The sequence below is a fragment of the Solanum lycopersicum genome, chromosome 12 (assembly GCF_036512215.1).
Source record: "Solanum lycopersicum chromosome 12, SLM_r2.1".
Lineage (NCBI taxonomy): Eukaryota > Viridiplantae > Streptophyta > Magnoliopsida > Solanales > Solanaceae > Solanum > Solanum lycopersicum.
Window position 1 is genome coordinate 26969158 of NC_090811.1, and position 21258 is coordinate 26990415.

General features: G+C 33.7%; 1 protein-coding gene across 1 annotated transcript in view; it reads left to right on the plus strand.

Moving 5' to 3' along the window:
* Nucleotides 1–21258, plus strand: part of LOC138340287 (uncharacterized) — a 64869-nt gene that overhangs the window by 24775 nt on the left and 18836 nt on the right. The window lies entirely within an intron of this gene.

Below are 21258 nucleotides of genomic sequence, written 5' to 3' on the forward strand. Positions count from 1 at the left end.
TATCTATATATATATATATATATATATATATATATATATATATATATATTTGATTTAACTATTTAAATGGAATAAATAATTCTTTAAAAAAAATTTGGTCCGGTGGTTATCTACGACTCAATTACATGAAATTAACATTCATAATAACACAAGGGTATAAATTAAACATAAAATTAGGTGGAACATACAAACACTTGATAAAAAATAATCTCTACACTACTAGTGACTGTATAATTAATAGCTATGTTATTAGTTCATACAATATCAACGTTTATAACAGACGACCCCTAAGAGTGACACATGCTGGATACACATAGAACGTGTGGTTATTTTCTTTTTTTTCCCTTCTCTTTCATTTAAAGACACCCATTTTCTAAAATTGCTAAACACAATAGTCTTTGCTGTTTTTCAAAAAGATGTCCATGTCTCATCAAAGTCTATTCCTCTTCCTTTTCTCTCAAACAAAATTATTCTCCTACATATACTTATATTCATATTACAAAATGGCATCCTCATCAAACCCTCTAGTAAGACCCAAAATTCAAACTCATCTAATAGATCTCTAGCCTAATCGTTGTGGGGTCTCTCCTTAATATTATAATGGTTTCTTGATCGAATCGCTCACATCGTGTCAGTAAATTGTTCTATGTAGTACCTTTAACTAAAACTTGCATCCAGTCTTTAGGGCCACTCTGACTGGAGCATTGTAAGTCAAAATGGTTTTGTACTACCTCTACTGATTTCTCTTTCATTGAACCTGAAGATACCCTTGTTAGGTTTATGATAGAGTATACTAATGAAATTGCCCTTCCTAAGCTTGTCCGCAAATCATAGGACCTCCAGTGGAGAATTTGTGTGAAACCATGAGTCTAAACCTACAGAGTCCCTTTTTGTTAGGGTCCCTTAAACATCTACTCTCTAGATTCTTCCTTGGTCGCAAGTAAAAGGACACATGCATTTGCTAGTGTTTCCAGATAATATTATTCTTTCTATTTATTGTTAAAGTTAGGCGTGGAAAACACATTACTTCAAAATTGTCAAGTAATCTTCATCTCCAAATTAAAGATCGCTTTGAACCCTACTTCCAAAGTCCAATCCACTTTGAAATCAAAGAAGAAATAGGTTGCTTCCCCAATTACCTCTCCCAATTTTTCTCTAATTCATCAGTCCCTTCTGATTGAATCATTCACTTCCATCAGGAAAGAAGTACAATTGTCACTGGATTTGGAGGCCCGCAGATTGTCATTTTCCCAACCAAATTTGGAGTGGCGGATCCAAAATTTTATGGCTATGGGTGCTCAACTAAGGGTGTGCATCGGTCAGTTCGGTTCGATTTTATGAACTATCAATTCAGTTTATTGCGATTTTTAGTTTTTAATGTTAAACCAATAACCAAATAAATAAGTGAATTTTTATCGCTTTTTCAATTTATCAATTTTGGTTCTTAATGATTTGATTTTCGGTTAAGCCAATAATAAAATAAATATATGACTTCTTAATAAATTTGATGCGACAACACAATAATGTAATGAAAAACTATATGGGTGTAACACAAAGAGAAATTAGGAGGAATAAGATTATTACTTTAGATTTTAACATTTTATATAATGTGAATTTGTAAACTAAAAGTCAATTTGAAGTGTGAATATTTATGTACATCTCGTATATTATTTGGATTTGTTCGAGAAAAAAGAAAGAAAAGGAGAAGCAATATACTTTTAGAAATAAAGGGATAATGTTAGAGAAAAAACAAAGTAAAATAGCAAAACATGAGAAAGAAAAAAAGGAAAAAAGTGCTTTGACGGGGAATCGATCTCACCTGTAACCCTTATATATGGCATAAAAACATCTTCATTTTAAGAACTAGAGGCTCCAGCCAACTTTATATTCAATGGGTGCTCCTTAATATTCATAAAGATACAACTTTTTTTCTACTTACATATGTATACTCGAGCCGATGTTAATGAGTGCTCGAGCACTCGTAAAATACTAAGTGGGTCCACCCTTTGAGGCTTAGAGTTGGTACTCTCTTTCTGTCAACGTAAGCTTTCCAATACGGAGGTAACATGATTCTCTATAAAAGGAAAAAGTTATGGGATGTCCTTAACTGTTACTATGAGAAATACACATATTCATTTGGTTCCTACTGATGTTGTTTGAATATAATATTGGTTATTCTTTTTCAACAGTTTATGTGAAGCTTTAGTGGCCTCCATTGCCTAGCCGGGCTTCTGCCTTGAATATCTCTAAAAAATTCTCCTCTAAGACCAATCTCACTCATCATCGATGCCTAATCTGAATCAACATTACTTTGATTTGGTTTATAAGATTATTGTTCAAAGGAAACGATGGCCGACAAAGGCTAACTTTTTTTATCTAACTCTTATGGAGCTACTGGAAATAGATTTACAAATTGACTTACCTTGCCTAATAATCAAATACACTCATGCACAGGGCCATGAACAAGATGAAAATAGACATGTCTTTCCATATGTGCTTTAGATGGCTAAGATTTTTGAAGATTTTAATGTGCCAGTTCAGGTATGGGATTCTCAAACAACTAAGGATGTGTTGGGTCAAGTGAATCATATAGTTCTCCTTACTTGTAAGATGTCTTATCACACTTCTTTAGTGGTGAAAGAATAGACTTATTGAGAAGGTATATGAACTCTTTGATATATTTGTTGAACATCGATTGAAGAAGGAAGCATTAGAAGCTCGGGTAATATCTATACAAAATGAGCTTTACTAGGAGAGAACTTTACAATCGCCATTGTGCGCCACTTGACCCAGCTGATGGCTGCTCCAATGCTCTCTTTTCCCCTTCATATGTTCTTGATCTTTTACCTTCTATGCTTTCATATGTTGTTTTGTGAGTCTTGTTATTGAGTTTTTTTCTTTCAGATATTTACTAACTTTTGGTTGAGTGTTATGGTTTGCTTTGTTTCTTCGTATACTAATTCTGCTTTGATTAATATATTCCTTTTTAATTGTTGATATTAGTTGATCTTGTTATGATCCTGATTGCCATATTTTGGTGTAGGAAGATTACTACCCTTTCATTCTTAGTCCTTATTCTTTAACTTGAAACCATTTTCGATGATTCCAAAAGGTGGAAATTAGGGTATGCCTTATTTATAATCCAAATCCAAACTAACCTATTTTACCCAAGTGTTCCATGGTTTTGTGTTAATATGTGAAAGTAGTAAGTGAGAAGTACATATACTATGGGCATCAGTTTGTCATCATCAAAAGGGGGAATTTCTTTTGGGATAAACCTTGTTTTTATGAATGAATAAATGCATGGAAAATGGGCTGAACGTCTACACGAGAAATTGTTTCAAGAAGGACCTCTACTCAATCAAGACTATTGAAGGTAAAGAAATTTTATGGCAAGAAGAACTCTAATTAAAGCTGGGTCACTAACTGTAGAAAAATCCTAGAGGAAGTACAACTACTAAGTGGAAAAGAGTCTTAGAGGAAGTAGAACGACTAGCGAAGAAAAAGTTTAAATAGAGATGAAGTCATCCAACTGATTTACGCACTAAAAAGAGCAAAAGGCAAAATAGATTTAGAATTTTCAAGATGCTACTGGACAAAGAACACCGAAGAACAGGTCCTATCTCAGAGTCTAGGTTCTAGGAAGTTTTCTTGGTGTTTGTGGTTTTAATGTATTGATAGTTCAGTTATATATTGACTGAATATATTATCTCAGTATTCATGTTGAGGTCAACTTGAAGACTTATGAACACACCTTAGAGGTTTATGCTAGCACAAAAATTAGTTGATTAATCCTTAGGTTCCATAAGCTATTTTAATATCTATGGTTGTCAAGGCTCATTGATGTTTAATGAAGTTAGGATAAATCTGTTTGAAGAACAGATCTTCTGAGTCAGATGTTTCCACATTAATTATTGTGTTCTTACTTTACTATCCTTACCTCATCATACTGAAACATGTTAGGCAACTTTGTTTACTTAGGTAATGTTTAAGAAATGTTAAAAAAAACATTTAGGTTGTGTAGATTAACACAACCCCGTAATAATCCATATGTTTTTCAATTTATGTTTTTTGATAAGTTGTAACTCATAAATTTTTTTATGAATTTCGATATATATTGTATGAAGATTAATTGTATGTTGCTTTATGTACTTAAAAGTCTGACCCAAGTTAAAGTGATCTTCTAAGACTTAAAGTTAATAGGTCTAAACGACATCTTACAGAGTGTATATTCTTATGTATATACTAGTTTTGAGGAACGTGCGTTGCAGATTACCCCTCAATTATTATAAAATTTTTGCAAAATACAAAATATTATTCCATCTATCAAACAACATTTATCCATTATTTTCATGACCCTATACCTTTCTTAAGAAACTATATATAAAAGATTAATTTTACTCTATCACTATTTGAATATAATAAATACAATGCCTTAAAAATGTAATAAGGAAATAAATATAATTGATGATAAGGGTAAATAAGGAACTATGTGTAAAATTATACATTGATTTCATAAAGTAGACAAATTTTGGTGGACATCCCAAAAATACTATGAATTGTTGTTGGACGGAAGGAGAAAAATCAAAATATTACATTCTTTCCCTAAATTTAATAAATGCATGTATAATATTTAACAAATTTACAAAAAAAAAATTGAACAAACGTATATGTTATTATAAAACCCCAAATAGAGCACAAATAATAGTATTGATAAGATTTTGGTTAAGATTTTGAAATGCTTCATCAGATTAAGTGAAATTTAAAATTAACTTGCACTATCTATAAAAAATGTTCTTCTTTTATTAGCCAACAATGCATTTTACGTCAAGATTACACTTCAATACTTTTACCCTCGTAGTCTCTTGAATTCAAAGAGATTAATAATTAATGAAATAAATACAAAAATTGTAGAATGAGATTGACAGTGTAACACCAAAGTGACAAAAGAAAAAGATAACATTTTCATTTCACAAAAATTAAAATACCTCTAAATTCTATAATCCAAATGAATTAAAAATAAATGGTTAATTATGATGAAGAATAGGTATTATTAAGATAACTACATAAATAATTTATAATCAATAATTTTCCTTATGATTTTCGTGCCCCAACTACCACAAAGTCATAATTTCAAAAGTATTCATCGAAAAATAAATTTTAAACTCCTATCATATAGGTTTTTTTAGAAAAAAATTTAATGTACTTTCACATGATAGTATGATGATTTAATTTGCTTCCTTTTTCATTCATGGTGTTCAATAAAAAGTCAAAATTTGCATTACATAAACTTATCGCAAGTAGCATGTCAAATAGATTGTTACTTACCTTTGTTTGTTTGAATCAAATGTGCAATTCGAGCATCAAGGCAGACAAGCTGGTTAACAGTAAACCTCTTGCAATTATTTAGTAATTCATCAATATCATGAAAAATAAACTTTAGAGATCTCACTAAAAGCAATTATTATAATTCTGGCAAAACAAATTCACACAAAAAATAATAAGAGCCTACTTTGAAAGAGATAAAAAGCAAAAATTGAAGAGTTTAATTGTAACTGCTTTCCTTTAACATTATTATGAGATTCTGTAATGAGACTTTTCATTTTCTCAAAATATGAAATTATTTGAACTTAGACTAATAATAAATATGATAGGAGTATTTTTTTAATATTTAATTAATATTATACTTGATAATATTTTGTTTTAATCAAGAAAAATAATTTAATTATTAAAGAGCTTAAGAAATTTAATTTTACTATCATGTAATTAAAATATTTGTATTTAATTAAATAATTAATCAAATGGTAATTTAATAAAAGGGAAACATAATAATTCAACTTTTCACTTTGGAACTTCCCACTTATAATATAATATATGATATGATATGATATTCAGATGTAATTTCTTGTTTAGTGATGAGTTGATTTAGAACAATCTAAATGTGTGCCTATTTTAAATAAGGGTTTATGATCCCCAAATCATGTAGGGTTTTCATTCTTGCATCCCATCATTGCAGATGATACAACGATATGTCGTAATTTTGAAGACTCATAATCATAAAATGGAGAATCGATATAGTGTTTTTTGATTTAGGTATGCTTTTTATCTAGTATAATGTACTTTATGATTTAACAAGGTAGATCTTGAGAAAATATGATTTTTTGTGTCTCTACAAGTTCAATTCTAATAATTTGTATCAAGATCTGATATCACGTTAAATGTTTGTGTTTATTTCAGTTATAACATAATAAGAACTTCTGTTATAACTTTTGTGTTGTTTTTATGTGGTGTGAATTTTGATTTAGTTAACTTATTAATCCACCAAGTTTTATTACATGTTTTCATAACGGGGGAACTTAAGTTGAAGATTCATAAAGATCAATGTTAATTGAAGATCTTGTATATTAAGGTCATTCTATGGAATAAGTTGTTGTCATAAAAATTATATTCATTTTTGGTTAGTATATAATATATAAAAGAAAATTTTGGATCAAGAAATTGTGGGAAAAGATTTTTTTTCACTTTAAGGTGTAGTTTTACGCTAAGTCGTCTTTTAAGGAAAGTCTTTGAAGGTAAAGGATACAAAACGGCATAAATCAATGTCCTTCGTACGAATTCAACGAAGCTTTAGAGTCAATTGAATTCCTCGTAAGAAATTTAAGGTTTTTCTTCTCAACCTCTTGTGTAACAAACATCGCAATTTTATTGTAAAACTCATCTAATTTTTTTAATGAAAAATGGGATAAATAATAAGAATACATGTTTTTTAAGTATTGCACCCACTGACTTTACTAAAATAGCAGACATACTGCAATAGAACTTCCTCCATAACAAAATTCTTTCTTATCTTGCAGGATGATGTCAGCCCAGATCCAATTATCAAATTATTAATATTTTATCTTGCACCCAAAATTTTAAATTGGCAATATATTTCAAGAGTTTTTGGGATCCTGCACGAGGTATCCTTGAACCATGACGGTTTAGGTCGCAACATAAAAGTATCTTATTTTCATGAAATTCTTACCCTCGTGAGTTTTACGAAGTTTCCTCCATGAAATTATGAATGAATATGAAAATAACTATTTTTATCATGAAAACTAAGTCCAATAGTATCTTAATGAATTCTCAATGGTTACTTCATGTTTTCTCAAAGAATTCTTGAAAATTTGAAGGTTATAAACCCTAGAATTATGAACTATGAAATTCTCCGTATATAAGTTTTATGATGCTATTATATGTTTCTTTGAGTACAATATTATGATATGATATATGTCTCGCATAAATGCAAAACTATGATAGATGATATGCAACCTTATGACATAATGACATGAACTATGAACTACGGTCCTCAAAATTTATGAAAATGAGCCCTTTGGCATATCCATGAACGCATGAGCATAAGAGATCTAAATGGTACTAAGGAGGCACAAGTATAAATAATGAGCACTTGTAACTATATTAGTCGACATGGGTTAAGAATCATGACATTGATTAGGGAAAATCCTTCTTTAATTCATCTGTTAAGGGCTAGCTATGGATCAACATTACAACTTAATGAAAAACTCCTAATACCTCATTTTTCAATATGTTTCTTCAATCTGCTTGTAGCACTTGCAACGTCAATTTTTTTATTTCCCTTTTTGCTCTGTATGTGCACGAGTATTCTAAATGACTTGGCTACTATTTAAGCATAACTCTTTATAGAGTATTTTTTTCACTTAAAACTCCACAAAGACTTAAATCTCTTGACTTAGAGTTGTATTTGAAGTTAGACTCCTTCTTTGATTCAATTTCATTGCCACTTTACACTCCTTTCTCAAATCAAACTCATTGATCCTTTTATGTTGTAACCGAACTCAAACTATTCAATCAATACATGTTTGTTGTCATAAGTTTATCACAAAAGTATCATGCATTTATTATTTAATTACACTTCTCTAAATTCTTTAGTGATCTTGCTAAAAATTCTGCTTTTTCAAACAGTGTATCTTTGAACCAGATTGATTTACATGCTTCATGTAAATTTGTTAGTTATCAAAACATCATAGAAGCATTCACCTTAGTTGATCTGACAGAAATAAGAATCTATCTACTCACATGATGGTTTCTGTGAAATATATTATGAGACTCCGATAATAAAATGAAATATGATGCAAGAAATATCCTTAAGATATTCAAAATGACCTCATCTCTAACCTTTATATATGATAATTATGGTTTTTAGTTTCTTCTATTAATATATGGATGGATATGTTTTTCATGTTTCATTCTTCCATTTTGATACAATATTATTCCACATGTACTTGCGTCCCTTTTGTCAGGACCATGCCGCTTTTTATTGATGTAGTCTATGGTACACTGACATGTCAAGGTACTAACTATGTTCTATATCTTCTGCTATTGATGAACCCTTGTTTGTTTCTACAGGCTTATTGTATAATTTTCTTGTAGTTTATCCTTATGTTTTTAAGGTATACCACGGGAATTTTCTTGATTGGCATTACTCATTTATTCTTAGAGGATTCATATATAGAATAAGATAAACAAATAGTTATGTTTTAGTTTAAACCTTTGTATCCTTTGTCAACCGATTTCAATTATAAGGCTTATATTTATGAAATCGTTTGTAAGGCTTTTCTTTTCAAATGACTTAAACTATGGTTTGCACTCATATTTAGATGTATTTTCATGTGTATTTATATGCCAAGGATATGCTCGTACCATCAATGAAATTGAATATTGATCTCACATGGGTTCTTGGCTTGGGCGTAGTGTGGAATTTATTACACAAGGAGTTGGGAGAATAGAATTCGAAATTTCATTGGAGGAATTCAAATTACACTATGATCATAAGTTAATGTGAGATGGGTATTAATAAAACTAGGGATAGAACTTCATTGAATTCCTAGGAAGGCCACTTTTTAGGCTGTTTTGTAGCTTTGGGATTCCAAAAGCGTTAACCAAAAATTACACCTTAATGTTGAAAAAACCTTTTTTTAAAAAGTTTCTTCATTCAACTTTTTTTAATATTATAAACTATCAAAAAAAGAATATAATTTTGATGACAACAACTTGGGCAATAGAATGGTCTTAATATATGACATGTTGAATTAATACTAAATTTTATGATTGATCAACTTTAGTTCTCTCTTATGAAAACATGTATCATAATTAGGATAATTAATAGCCCTACTAAATAAACATTCACACCACATAAATCGTAAGTTATAACGAACGTTCTTGCTATTTCATACTGAAATAAACTCAAATATTTAACTAGATATAAGCTCTTGAAATTAATTATTAGAATTGAATTTTAAAAAACGCAAACCATCATCTTTACTCTATATCTATCATGTCAAATCATCAAGGACATAAAACTAGATACAAAATGTTTATGAATTCATAAACCCCACAACGACTCTCCATCTTTTAATTGTGAGTCTTCCAAAGAAAGATGTATATGTCCTTTCTAATGATGGGATGCAAGAAAGAAAATACTAAAGATGTGGGGATCATAAACCCTTATTTATTATAGCGAAAATTTTAGATCATTTTAGTTTAACTCATCATTAAATTTGAAATTACATCAGAACATATGTACATCAGAGTATATACATTGTAAGGTGTCGTTTAGATTCATTAACTTTAAATCTTCACATATCACATTAACCTTGGTCAAACTTTTAAGGATAGAAATCAACATATAATTATTCTTCATAACATATATATGGAAGACCATAAAATTTCTATGAACTACAACTTGTCAAAGACCATAAGTTGAAAAACATACAAATTTTTACGAGTTTGTCAAAAAATAATTTCACAAGAGTTTTTATTCTTGTGTCTCAAAAGAAATTAACAACTCTTCCATGGTAATCTTGGACAAATGTTATGTATTTTATAAGGTATTCATACATGTTTCATATCTTACAGACATCTGTAGTATGAATTTTCTCAACAACTCTTGCATCTTTAAATTCAGCGCTTAGTAATCTTACCGTGTTAACAATGTCAAGCAATTAGTCCGAGTATCCTTTAACTATCTTAGAGTCTTTAACTCTCTACAACTCAAACTCTGTTATTAGATTAAATTTTTGCATTCTTTGAATTCTTTTATCTATGCTATAATCCTATTTTAGGTAATCTCAAATTTCTTTAGGTGATGTGAGAGACATATTTCTTGTTAATATAGTTGTTGAAACCATAGAAAATGGAGTTTCCTTCTCTTTAGACTTTATGGTTTTCTTTTCCTTAAGGCTATTGATTTGACCTATGGTGAAAATATTTGGCGGCAAATAAATTTCGTAATCCTTTTTCATAACCATCCAAAGATCAAGAGTCTCCAAGTAAGTTTCCATTCTCATAGCTCATAAATGATATTTTTCACTATCAAAAACAGATGGAGAAATTCGTGAAAAACTATCTTAAGAATCCATCTCTTTACTCACAGGTCCCTTAAGAAAAATAACTCTAGATATCAATTATTTGTTTTGAAATAAAAGAATTTGCATAAAAGGATAAAAAGAAAGAAAGCGTATGAACTAAAGTTGAATGATTGATTATTATTTCGCTTCGGGCTATGAATCAAGTTATAATAAAACTAATAACTTCTAAACCATAAATTAAGTGAAAAGGTCTGCTCAATATATCAAACTCCTAAAGTTAATGAAATAATTTTTAATCAAAACTCAAATAGAATTTACTCCTAATTAAAAGACCTAACTAGTTCCCTAAATATATTTAAATAAAACGTTTGCGGTAAAAACATAAAAATTTTAAAGTTAATATTCAACGTGTATGAACTCTGTAATTGTTCTTCAATTTGATCTTTAAGTCTGCTAGTAGCACTTGGAAACTCAATTTTTCGATTGTACTTTATGTTGTGCAAGTGCAAAAATATTCTAAATGACTTTCTTTCTATTTAAGCATAATTCTACACAGATTTTTTCTTAACTTCAAACTCCACATTGTCTAAAAATCTCTTGAATTAAAGCTCTACTTCAAGTGAGGCTCTTTTGTTTAATTCAAATTACATGCCCCTTTAGCTTCTTTTTTGAAATTAAAATCGTTAATTGTTTATGTTGTAGTAAAACTCCAACTCTTCAATTAACACGTGTATTTTTGTAAATTTATCCCAAAAGTATCATGTATTTCTTGATTATTTCACACTTCTCTTATTTAAAAGTGATCTTACTACAAATTCAAATTGTTGAAGTAGTGTAACTACTAACAAGGTTGACTTACATTTTTCATATCACATTGTCAATCAAATAGAATCTATCAAATAGTCGTGCCGAGATCAGACTCTATCAGCTGACATGATTGTTTATTAGAATCCTATACATAAATGAAATATGATGCAAAAAATATCCTTTTAAGGCAATCAAAAAGACCTCATCTCTTCAACTTCATATGTCATTATTATGATTATAATGGTTGCTACTATTGATATTGATATGTTTGTTATTTTTCATTCTATCATTTAATAGACAATATTATTCCGCAAGTGCTTATGTCCCTTCAATCGGTGACCATTCAACTTTTTTGAACAATGCTTTAGTACAAAGACATGATCAGGGCTAGCTAGGTTCTGTATTTTCTGCTATTGGTTAGCCCATCTCTATTTCCAGAGGCTAAGTCTACAACTTTCTTGTACTTTATCCTTACGTTTAAGGAATACGAGGGGACCTTTCTTGATAGACAGTACTCAATTATTCTTAAGGGCTTTACAGATAGGCAAATAGTTATACTTCAGTTTAGGTCTTTTGTCCTTTGTAAGGGATTTCAATTCTATGGCATACATTTATGCAAAATATTTCTTTTGCAAGACTTGTCTTTTCAAATGCTTTTAGAATATGGTCTGAGCTCAGGTATTAATGTATTAACATGTATAATAGTTATTATGGTTATGCTTGAACCATCAATGATATTTAATACTGATCTTTCTTAGGTTCTTAGCCTGAGTATGGTATGGTATTTGTTACACAAGGGGCTGATACAATAAAACTTCAAATTTCTTCTGAGGAATTCTAATGACTCTATGATTATAAGTGAATGTGAGATGGGTATTCATAAAATTAGGGCGTAGGAAGACCATTAATTTATGTCTTTTTGTAACCTTCACATTAAAAGACTTTCCTTAAAATAAGCCTTAACCTAAAACCACACCTTAAGGATGAAAAATCCTTTTCCAAAAAAATTCTTGATCCAACTTTATATATATATATATATATATACTAAATACTAACAAGAAATGAATGTAATTTTTATGACAACTTATGTCGTAGAATGGCCTTCATGAAAAAATCTTCAATTAATATTAATTGTATGAATGTTCAACTCTAGTACCCTATTTTGAAAACATACAACAAGCTTGGGAGAATTAATAAACCCACTTAATAAAAATGCACACTGCATAAAAACATTACAAAATAATAAAGAAAATTCTTGTTATGCCATAACAAAAATAAACTTAAGGATTTAATGTGATATAAATTCTTGATACGAATTAGTAGAATTAAACTTTAGGAGACACATACCATCATCTTTTCTCAAAATCTATCATGTTAAATTATCAAGGAAATAATACTAGATACAAAGTATACATGAATCTATAAACTCCATATTGATTCACCATCTTTTGATTATGATCCTTCCAAATCAAGAGGTATATTGTTCTGTCCTTTCTAATGATGATATGTGAGAAAGAAAACCCTAAATAATTTGGGGATCATTAACCCTTATTTATAATAGGTACAAATTTAGGTAACTCTAATTTAACTCATTGTTACACAAGAATTTACATTTGAATATCTGTTAATAAGAGCACATAGTTTGTAAGGTGTCGTTTCGACCCATAAACTTTAAATCTTTGAATATCACTTTAACACGGGTTAAACTTTTTAGGATATAAACTAACAAACAACGATTCTTCATACAATACATATATTGAAGCCCATAAAATTTCTATGAATAAGAATTTGTTAAAGACCATAAATTGAATTTTACGAGTTTGTGATCAAATAATTTCATTATCTATGGAAAGAATATCTATCTTTTTGTTATAAAATCAAACTATAAGAATATAATTATAAAGAGAAGAAGACAAGAGAAGTAGATAGAAGAAGAGGAATTTTCTTCTTATTCAAGTGTATGTAAGTCTCATCTGTATATCATACAATAGTGAAAGAACAACCCTATTCATAGGGTGAGAAATCACTCCAAAAGTCACCATATTAAGTATCATAATAAATAGATACGGTCTTATCCAAAAAGGTTCATGAAACCTAGTGAATATAGATCGTTGTTCATGTACTTACTTTATGGATTATCCACTCATTCAATGGATTTATAACACTCCCCCTTCGATGTCCATAGATATTGTGCCTCTTTAAAACCTTACTAGGAAAAACCCTATGGGAAAAAATTCTAGTGAAGGAAAAAGAGTACACATATCTTTTGATACGCACTATTTGTTGCATGATTAAAAACCTTGCCAGGAAAACCCAGTGGAAAAAAACTCAATCAAGGGAAAAAGAGTGCAACGCGTATTTACTCCCCAGATTAAAACATCACTTAATTTCTTGTTATGATGTCTCCAATCTTCGTACATTGTGGTTGATATATTCTTTTTCAAAGAAAAATCACACATTTCCTGAATATGGTGTGTCAGTTATCTCAACCAGACGCAATTTCTACTTGCTTCATGGAGGCTTTTATTTCTGCATAGCAACATTTGCTTCATTAATCGTCAGGATATTATTATGCCTCCACATGCAAACACATAGCGTGCTTGAGATAGAGCTTTATGCGAATCAGATAAATATTCTACATCTGCATAACCATTCAATTTTATTTTGGATTCCTCGGAATTATATAAACCCATAACTATAGTTCTTCGAGGATATGCAATCATGTTGTCACGACCCAAAACCGATTAGATCCAAGTAATAGCACGAAAGAAAGAAAGAATGGAATTTTCCTAAAGTCTTGTAGCCTCTCAAAGAAAAGTAAAGGCGTCCCCCTACCGTTCCTCAAGACTCTACTAGACTCGTTCTTGTGTGATGAGACCAACGAACCTAATGCTCTGATACCAAGTTTGTCACGACCCAAATTGGGTCACGACTGGCACCCACACTTACCCTCCTATGTGAGCGAACCAACCAATCTAAACCTTAACATTTCAATGTAATATCAACATAATGTAATGCGGAAGACTTAAACTCATTAATAAAAACCAATTCAATAACTATTATTTCCCAAAATCTGGAAGTCATCATCACAAGAACATCTACTTCAAACTACTAAATCTAAGAGTTTCTAAGAAGCTAAAAATACACAAAAGATAGTCCATGCCGGAACTTCAAGCCATCAAGACATGAAGAGGAAGATCCAGTCCAAGCTAGAAACATTAGCTCACCCTGATATCCGGAGTAATGAAGACTTGCTAGAGTTACTGTTGAGTCGAAGATGACGGCACGTTTGCTGCACTCCACAAATAAACAAGAAGAAAAAAACATAAAAGTATGGGTCAGTACAAAACACGGGTACTGAGTAGATATCATCGGCCAACTCAAAATAGAAATCAATATATACTATGTAATATCATAAAATCAACTATGATACTCAACATGTAGCAACAGCAAGTACTATATCATTAACAATTACCGTTAAGTTCACACATGAGTACTCAAGCCTCCATACCATACTCATTTGGGAATTATGTTCATTAGATTCAGTATATTAACATCTTTCAAGATTCATTATCTTTATTTCTCTTGTGTCGGTACGTGACACTCCGCTCCCTCATATTCATTAATCCTCTTGTGTTGGTACGTGACACTCCGATCCCCTACTACTATGTGTCGGAACGTGACACTCCGATCCCCTAAATCTACGTGTCGGTTCGTGACACCCGATCCCCTAAATCTATGTGTCGGTTCGTGACACCCGATCCCCTAAATCTACGTGTCGGTTCATGACACCCGATCCCCTAAATCTACGTGTCGATTCATGACACCGGATCCCCTAAATCTACGTGTCGGTTCGTGACACCCGATCCCCTAAATCTACGTTTCGGTTCGTGACACCCGATCCCCTAATCTCCTTCTATCAATTCATCAAGCCTTCTTTCTTACCAAGGCATCATCAATCTCATTATTTTAGTTCATCACGCCCTCTTTTATACCAAGGCATCATAAATAACAAAGAGATTAGGGTTTGCAAGGTTTGGGATTCAATAACTTCATCATGCTTATATAATCACAATTATATAATTACATTCATGCAAGCATACAATTAAGCACATAGCAGGGTTTACATTATTATCAATACATATCATTCTCTATTAAGAGTTTACTACGAATATCGTAAGAGAAACCATAACCTACCTCCACCGAAGATTCGTGATCAAGCAAGCGATTTCCCAAACTTTGTGTTTTTCCTCTCGTTCGATCCTCTCTCTATCGTTTCTCTTTCCTTCTCTTTGTTCTTTCTATTTTCTTTATTCAAACCCTGTTTCTTTTACCCTAATTAGTATATAGTTAAGAATAAAAGATTGCAATAATAACCCACTAATTAACTTAAGGTTACCTCTTTTAACCCCAAAGTAATTAGACTTATTAACATTAACCCACTAACTTTATAATTAAAGCAGGAATAGTAAAAAACGTCCCCTAAAACGTATAAGAAATCTGACCAAGACTGGGATTACGCAACCTGCGACGGCCCATCGTGCCTGCGACGATCCGTCCTGCAGGTCGTCGCAAGGTTCAGAGACTCAATTTCCAACAAAGAGTCTGAGACGGTCTGTCACACATGTGACGGTCCGTCCTGCCATTTCGTTAAGAAGTTCAGAGAGTCGATTTTCAGTACCCAATTTCAGATTTTCTAAGTGTTTTGAAACGAGACCCTGCGACGGTCTGTCGTTCCCATGACGGTTCATCGTGGGGTCCGTCGCCTCAGCGTGTTTTTCCAGAAATAAAATCTGCTGCTCAAAACGACTAAGCAGGTCATTACAATAGATACCAATTTACCCATCGTTCGTCCCCGAACAATCACAAGAAGGAAAACAAGTGGCAAAAAGGAGTACCTGAATCTTTAAACAGATGTGGGTATCTTTCTCGCATATCTGCCTCCTTCTCCCAAGTGGCTTCTTCAACGGGTCGATTCTTCCATTGAACTTTGATGGATGCAATCTCCGTTGATCTCAACTTGCGAATTTCTCTATCTAGAATGGCAATAGGTTCCTCCTCATAAGACAAATTCTCATCAAACAAAACTGAATCCCAACGGATAATGTGGTTTCCATCGCCATGGTATCCTTTCAACATAGACACATGAAACACCGAATGTACTCCGGACAGCCCTGGAGGCAAGGCTAATTCGTAAGCCACCTCCCCTACTCACTTAAGCACTTCAAAGGGACCAATATACCTTGGGCTTAGTTTACCTCTTTTACCGAACCGCATCACCCCTTTCATGGGCGAAACCTTCAACAAGACTTGTTCACCCTCCATGAACTCTAAGTCTCTAACCTTTAGATCTGCATATTTTTTTTGCCGGCTTTGCGCCGCCAAAAGCGTTTCTTGAATAGATTTAACTTTCTCTAAAGAATCCCTCAAAAGGTCTGTACCCCAAGGTCTAACCTCAAATGCATCAAACCAACCAATGGGGGACCTACATATCCTACTATACAATGCTTCAAATGGGGCCACATCAATACTTGAGTGATAGCTATTGTTGTAGGAGAACTCTGCTAAGGGTAAGAAGCTATCCCAATGGCCACCAAACTCTATCACACATGCACGAAGCATATCCTCCAACACTTGAATCGTTCTCTCAGACTGACCATCGGTCTTAGGATGGAACGCAGTACTAAGGTCCAACCTAGTACCCAATTCTGCATGCAATGTGTTCCAAAACTTAGAAGTAAACTGCGTACCTCTATCTGATATAATGGAGAGTGGAACCCCATGCAATCACACCACTTCCAAGATGTAAAGTTTAGCTAACTTCTCTGCATTGTAAGTCACCTTGACCGAAATAAAGTGAGCAGACTTAGTTAACCTATCAACAATTACCCAAATGGAATCAAACTTTCCCAATGTCTTTGGAAGACCAACCACGAAATCCATTGCAATCCTTTCCCACTTCCATTCAGAAATGGGCATTCTCTGAAGTGTTCCTTCGGGCCTTTGTTGTTCATACTTTACTTGTTGACAGTTTGAATATTTGGTAATAAAATCCACAATATCACGCTTCATTCTACTCCACCAAAAGTGTTGCATTAGGTCACGGTACATCTTGGTTGCATCCAGATGTATCGAATACCTTGAACTATGAGCCTCTATCAGAATAGTGTTGATCAAATCATCGACGCGGGGTACACATACCCTTCCCTTAATCCTCAAAACACCTTCCTCATCGATTGTCGCTTCTTTAACCTCTCCTTGCAACACTTTATCTCAGATCCGGATAAATTTTTCATCATTAAAATGCTTTCCCTTAATCTTGTCAAGGAAGGAAGATCTTGCCTCCACACAAGCTAAAAATCCTCCCTTCTCATTTACTTCTAATCTCATAAGGTCGTTAGCCAGAATCTGAACTTCTATAGACAATGGGCGTCTAGAAGCTTGCAAGTGAGCTAGACTTCACATGCTTCCCGCCTTTCTACTTAAAGCATCCGCTACAACATTCGCCTTCCCCGGATGATACAAAATAGTGATGTCGTAGTCCTTCAGTAGTTCCATCCATCTCCTCTGTCTCAAGTTCAAATCTTTCTGATTAAAGACATACTGTAGGCTACGATGATCCGTATAGACCTCACACTTAACCCCATATAAAATAGTGTCTCCATTGCTTTAATGCAAACACTACCGCGGCCAATTCCAAATCATAAGTTGGATAGTTACGTGTCACGACCCAAATCTGGGCCGCGACTGGCACCCACACTTACCCTCCTATGTGAGCGAACCAACCAATCTAAACCTTAACATTTCAATATAATATCAACATAAAGTAATGCGGAAGACTTAAACTCATTAATAAAATCAATAACTATTATTATCCCCAAAATCTGGAAGTCATCACCACAAGAACATCTACGATCAAATGACTAAACTAAGAGTATTCTAAAAGCTAAAAAAACATAAGAAGCTAGTCCATGCTGGAAGTTCAAGGCATCAAGACTTGAAGAAGAAGATCCTGTCCAAGCTAGAAGCATTAGCTCACCTTGAATTTCTAGTGTAGTAAGACTGGCTTGAATTACAGTTGAGTCGAAGGCGACGACACGTTTGCTGCACTCCACAAATAAACAAGAAGAAAACATAAAAGTAGGGGTCAGTACAAAACACGGGTACTGAGTAGATATCATCGGCCAACTCAAAATAGAAAACAGTATATACCAGATAATATCATAAAATCAACTAATATCCTTAGCATGCAGCATTTACAGTTACCATAACCCTTGTTTACAACACCAAGCACATCAATGAGGACTCACGCCTCCTCATCATACTCATTTGGGAATTAGGTTCATTAGATTTGAATATATTATCATCTTTCAAGACTCATTATCTTTATTCCCCTCGTGTCGGTACGTGACACTCCGCTCCTCAATATACTATCCTGGTGTCAGAACGTGACACCCGATCCATATTCTATCCTGGTACCGAAACGTGGCACCCGATCCATATACTATCCTGGTGTCGGAACGTGACACTCCGATCCTCATATACTATCCTTGTACCGGAACGTGGCACCCGATCCATATACTATCCTGGTGTTGCAACGTGACACTCTGATCCTCATATACTATCCTGGTACCGGAACGTGGCACCCGATCCATATACTATCCTGGTGTTGGAACGTGACACCCGATCCATATATTCTATCCTGGTACCGGAACGTGGCACCCGATCCCCTAATCTCACCACTTTCGTTCATCAAGCCTTCTTTTTTTATACCAAGGCATCATCATTAACAAAGTAGATTAGGGTTTCTTTTCAAGATTTGGGATTCAATAGCTTCATCATGCTTATTTATTCACAATTACATAATCTCATCATTCATGCAAGCATACAATTAATAATATAGAAGGTTTACAATACTACTAACACATATCATTCGCTATTAAGAGTTTACTACGAATAGCATGAAAACCATAACCTACCTCCACCGAAGATTCGTGATCAATAAAGCAATTTCCCAAGCTTTGTGTTTTTCCTCTCGTTCGATCCTCTCTCTCGTTCTCTTGTTCTTTCTGATTTTCTTTATTCAAACCCTCTTTCTTTTACCCTAATTAGTATATAATTAAGAATAAAAGATGGCAATAATAACCCACTAATTAACTTAAGGTTACCTCTTTTAACCCCAAGTAATTAGACTTAGTAACATTAACCCACTAACTTTATAATTAAGTAAAGAATAGTCAAAAACGTCCCTTAAAACGTATTATGAAATCCGACCCAGACTGGGATTGCGCAACCTGCGACGGCCCGTCGTGCCTGCGACGGTCCGTCCTGCAGGTCATCGCAAGGGTCAGAGACTCAATTTCCACTGAATAATCTGTGATGGTCCGTCACACCTGTGACGGTCCGTCCTGCCAGTCAGTTACGAAGTTCAGAGAGTCGATTTTCAGTACCCAATTTCAGATTTTCTAAGTGTTTTGAAACGAGACACTGCGACGGTCCGTCGTGCCCATGACAGTCCGTCGTTGGGTTCGTCGCCTCAGCCTATTTTTCCAGAAATAAAATCTGCTGCTCGAAACGACTAAACTGGTTGTTACAATAGATACCAATTTACCCATCGTTCGTCCCCGAACGATCACAAGAAGGAAAACAAGGGCGAAAAGGAGTACCCGAATCTGTAAACAGATGTGGGTATTTTTCTCGCATATCCGCCTCCTTCTCCCAAGTGGCTTCTTCAACCGGTCGATTCTTCCATTGAACTTTGATGGATGCAATCTCTCTTGACCTCAACTTGCGAACTTCTCGATCTAAAATAGCAACAGGATCCTCCTCATAAGACAAATTCTCACCAAGCAAAACTGAATCCCAACGGATAATGTAATTTCCATCCCCATGATATCTTTTCAACATAGACACATGGAATACCGGATGCACTCCGGACAGTCCTGGAGGCAAGGCTAACTCATAAGCCACCTCCCCTACTCGCTTAAGTACTTCAAATGGACCAATATACCTTGGGCTAAGTTTACCTCGCTTACCAAATCGCATAACCCCTTTCATTGGCGAAACCTTCAACAAGACTTGTTCACCTTCCATGAACTCTAAGTCTCTAACCTTTCGATCTGCATATTCTTTTTGTCTACTTTGCGCCGCTAGAAGCTTTTCTTGAATAGACTTCACTTTCTCTATCGAATCCCTCAAAAGGTCAGTACCCCAAGGTCTAACCTCGAATGCATCAAACCAACCAATGGGAGATCTACATCTCCTCCCATACAATGCTTCAAATGGGGCCATATCAATACTTGAGTGATAGCTATTATTGTATGAAAACTCCGCTAAGGGTAGGAAGCTATCTCAATGGCCACCAAACTCTATCACACATGCACGAAGCACATCCTCCAACACTTGAATCGTCCTTTCAGACTGACCATCGGTCTGAGGATGGAACGCAGTACTAAGGTCCAACCTAGTACCCAACTCCGCATGCAATGTTTTCCAAAACTTAGAAGTAAAATGCGTACCTCTATCTTATATGATGGATACTGGAACCCCATGTAATCGAACGATTTTTGAGATATAGATCTTGGCTAACTTCTCTGCATTGTAAGTCACCTTTACCGGAATGAAATGAACAGATTTAGTTAACCTATCAACAATCACCCTAATGGAGTCATACTTCCCCATTGTCTTTGGAAAACCAACTACAAAGTCCATTGCAATTCTTTCCCACTTCCATTCCGGAATGGGCATTCTCTGAAGTGTTCCTCCGGGCCTTTGGTGTTCATACTTTACTTGTTGACAGTTTGGACACTTGGCAATAAAGTCAACAATATCACGTTTCATTCTACTCCACCAAAAGTGTTGTTTTAGGTCACGATACATCTTGGTTGCACCCGGATGTATAGAATACCTTGAACTACGAGCCTCTGTCAGAATAGTGTTGATAAAATCATCGACGCGGGGTACACATACCCTTCCCTTTATTTTCAAAACACCTTCCTCATCGATTTGTGCTTCCTTAGCCTCTCCTCGCAATACCTTATCTTGGATTCTTCTTAGTTTCTCG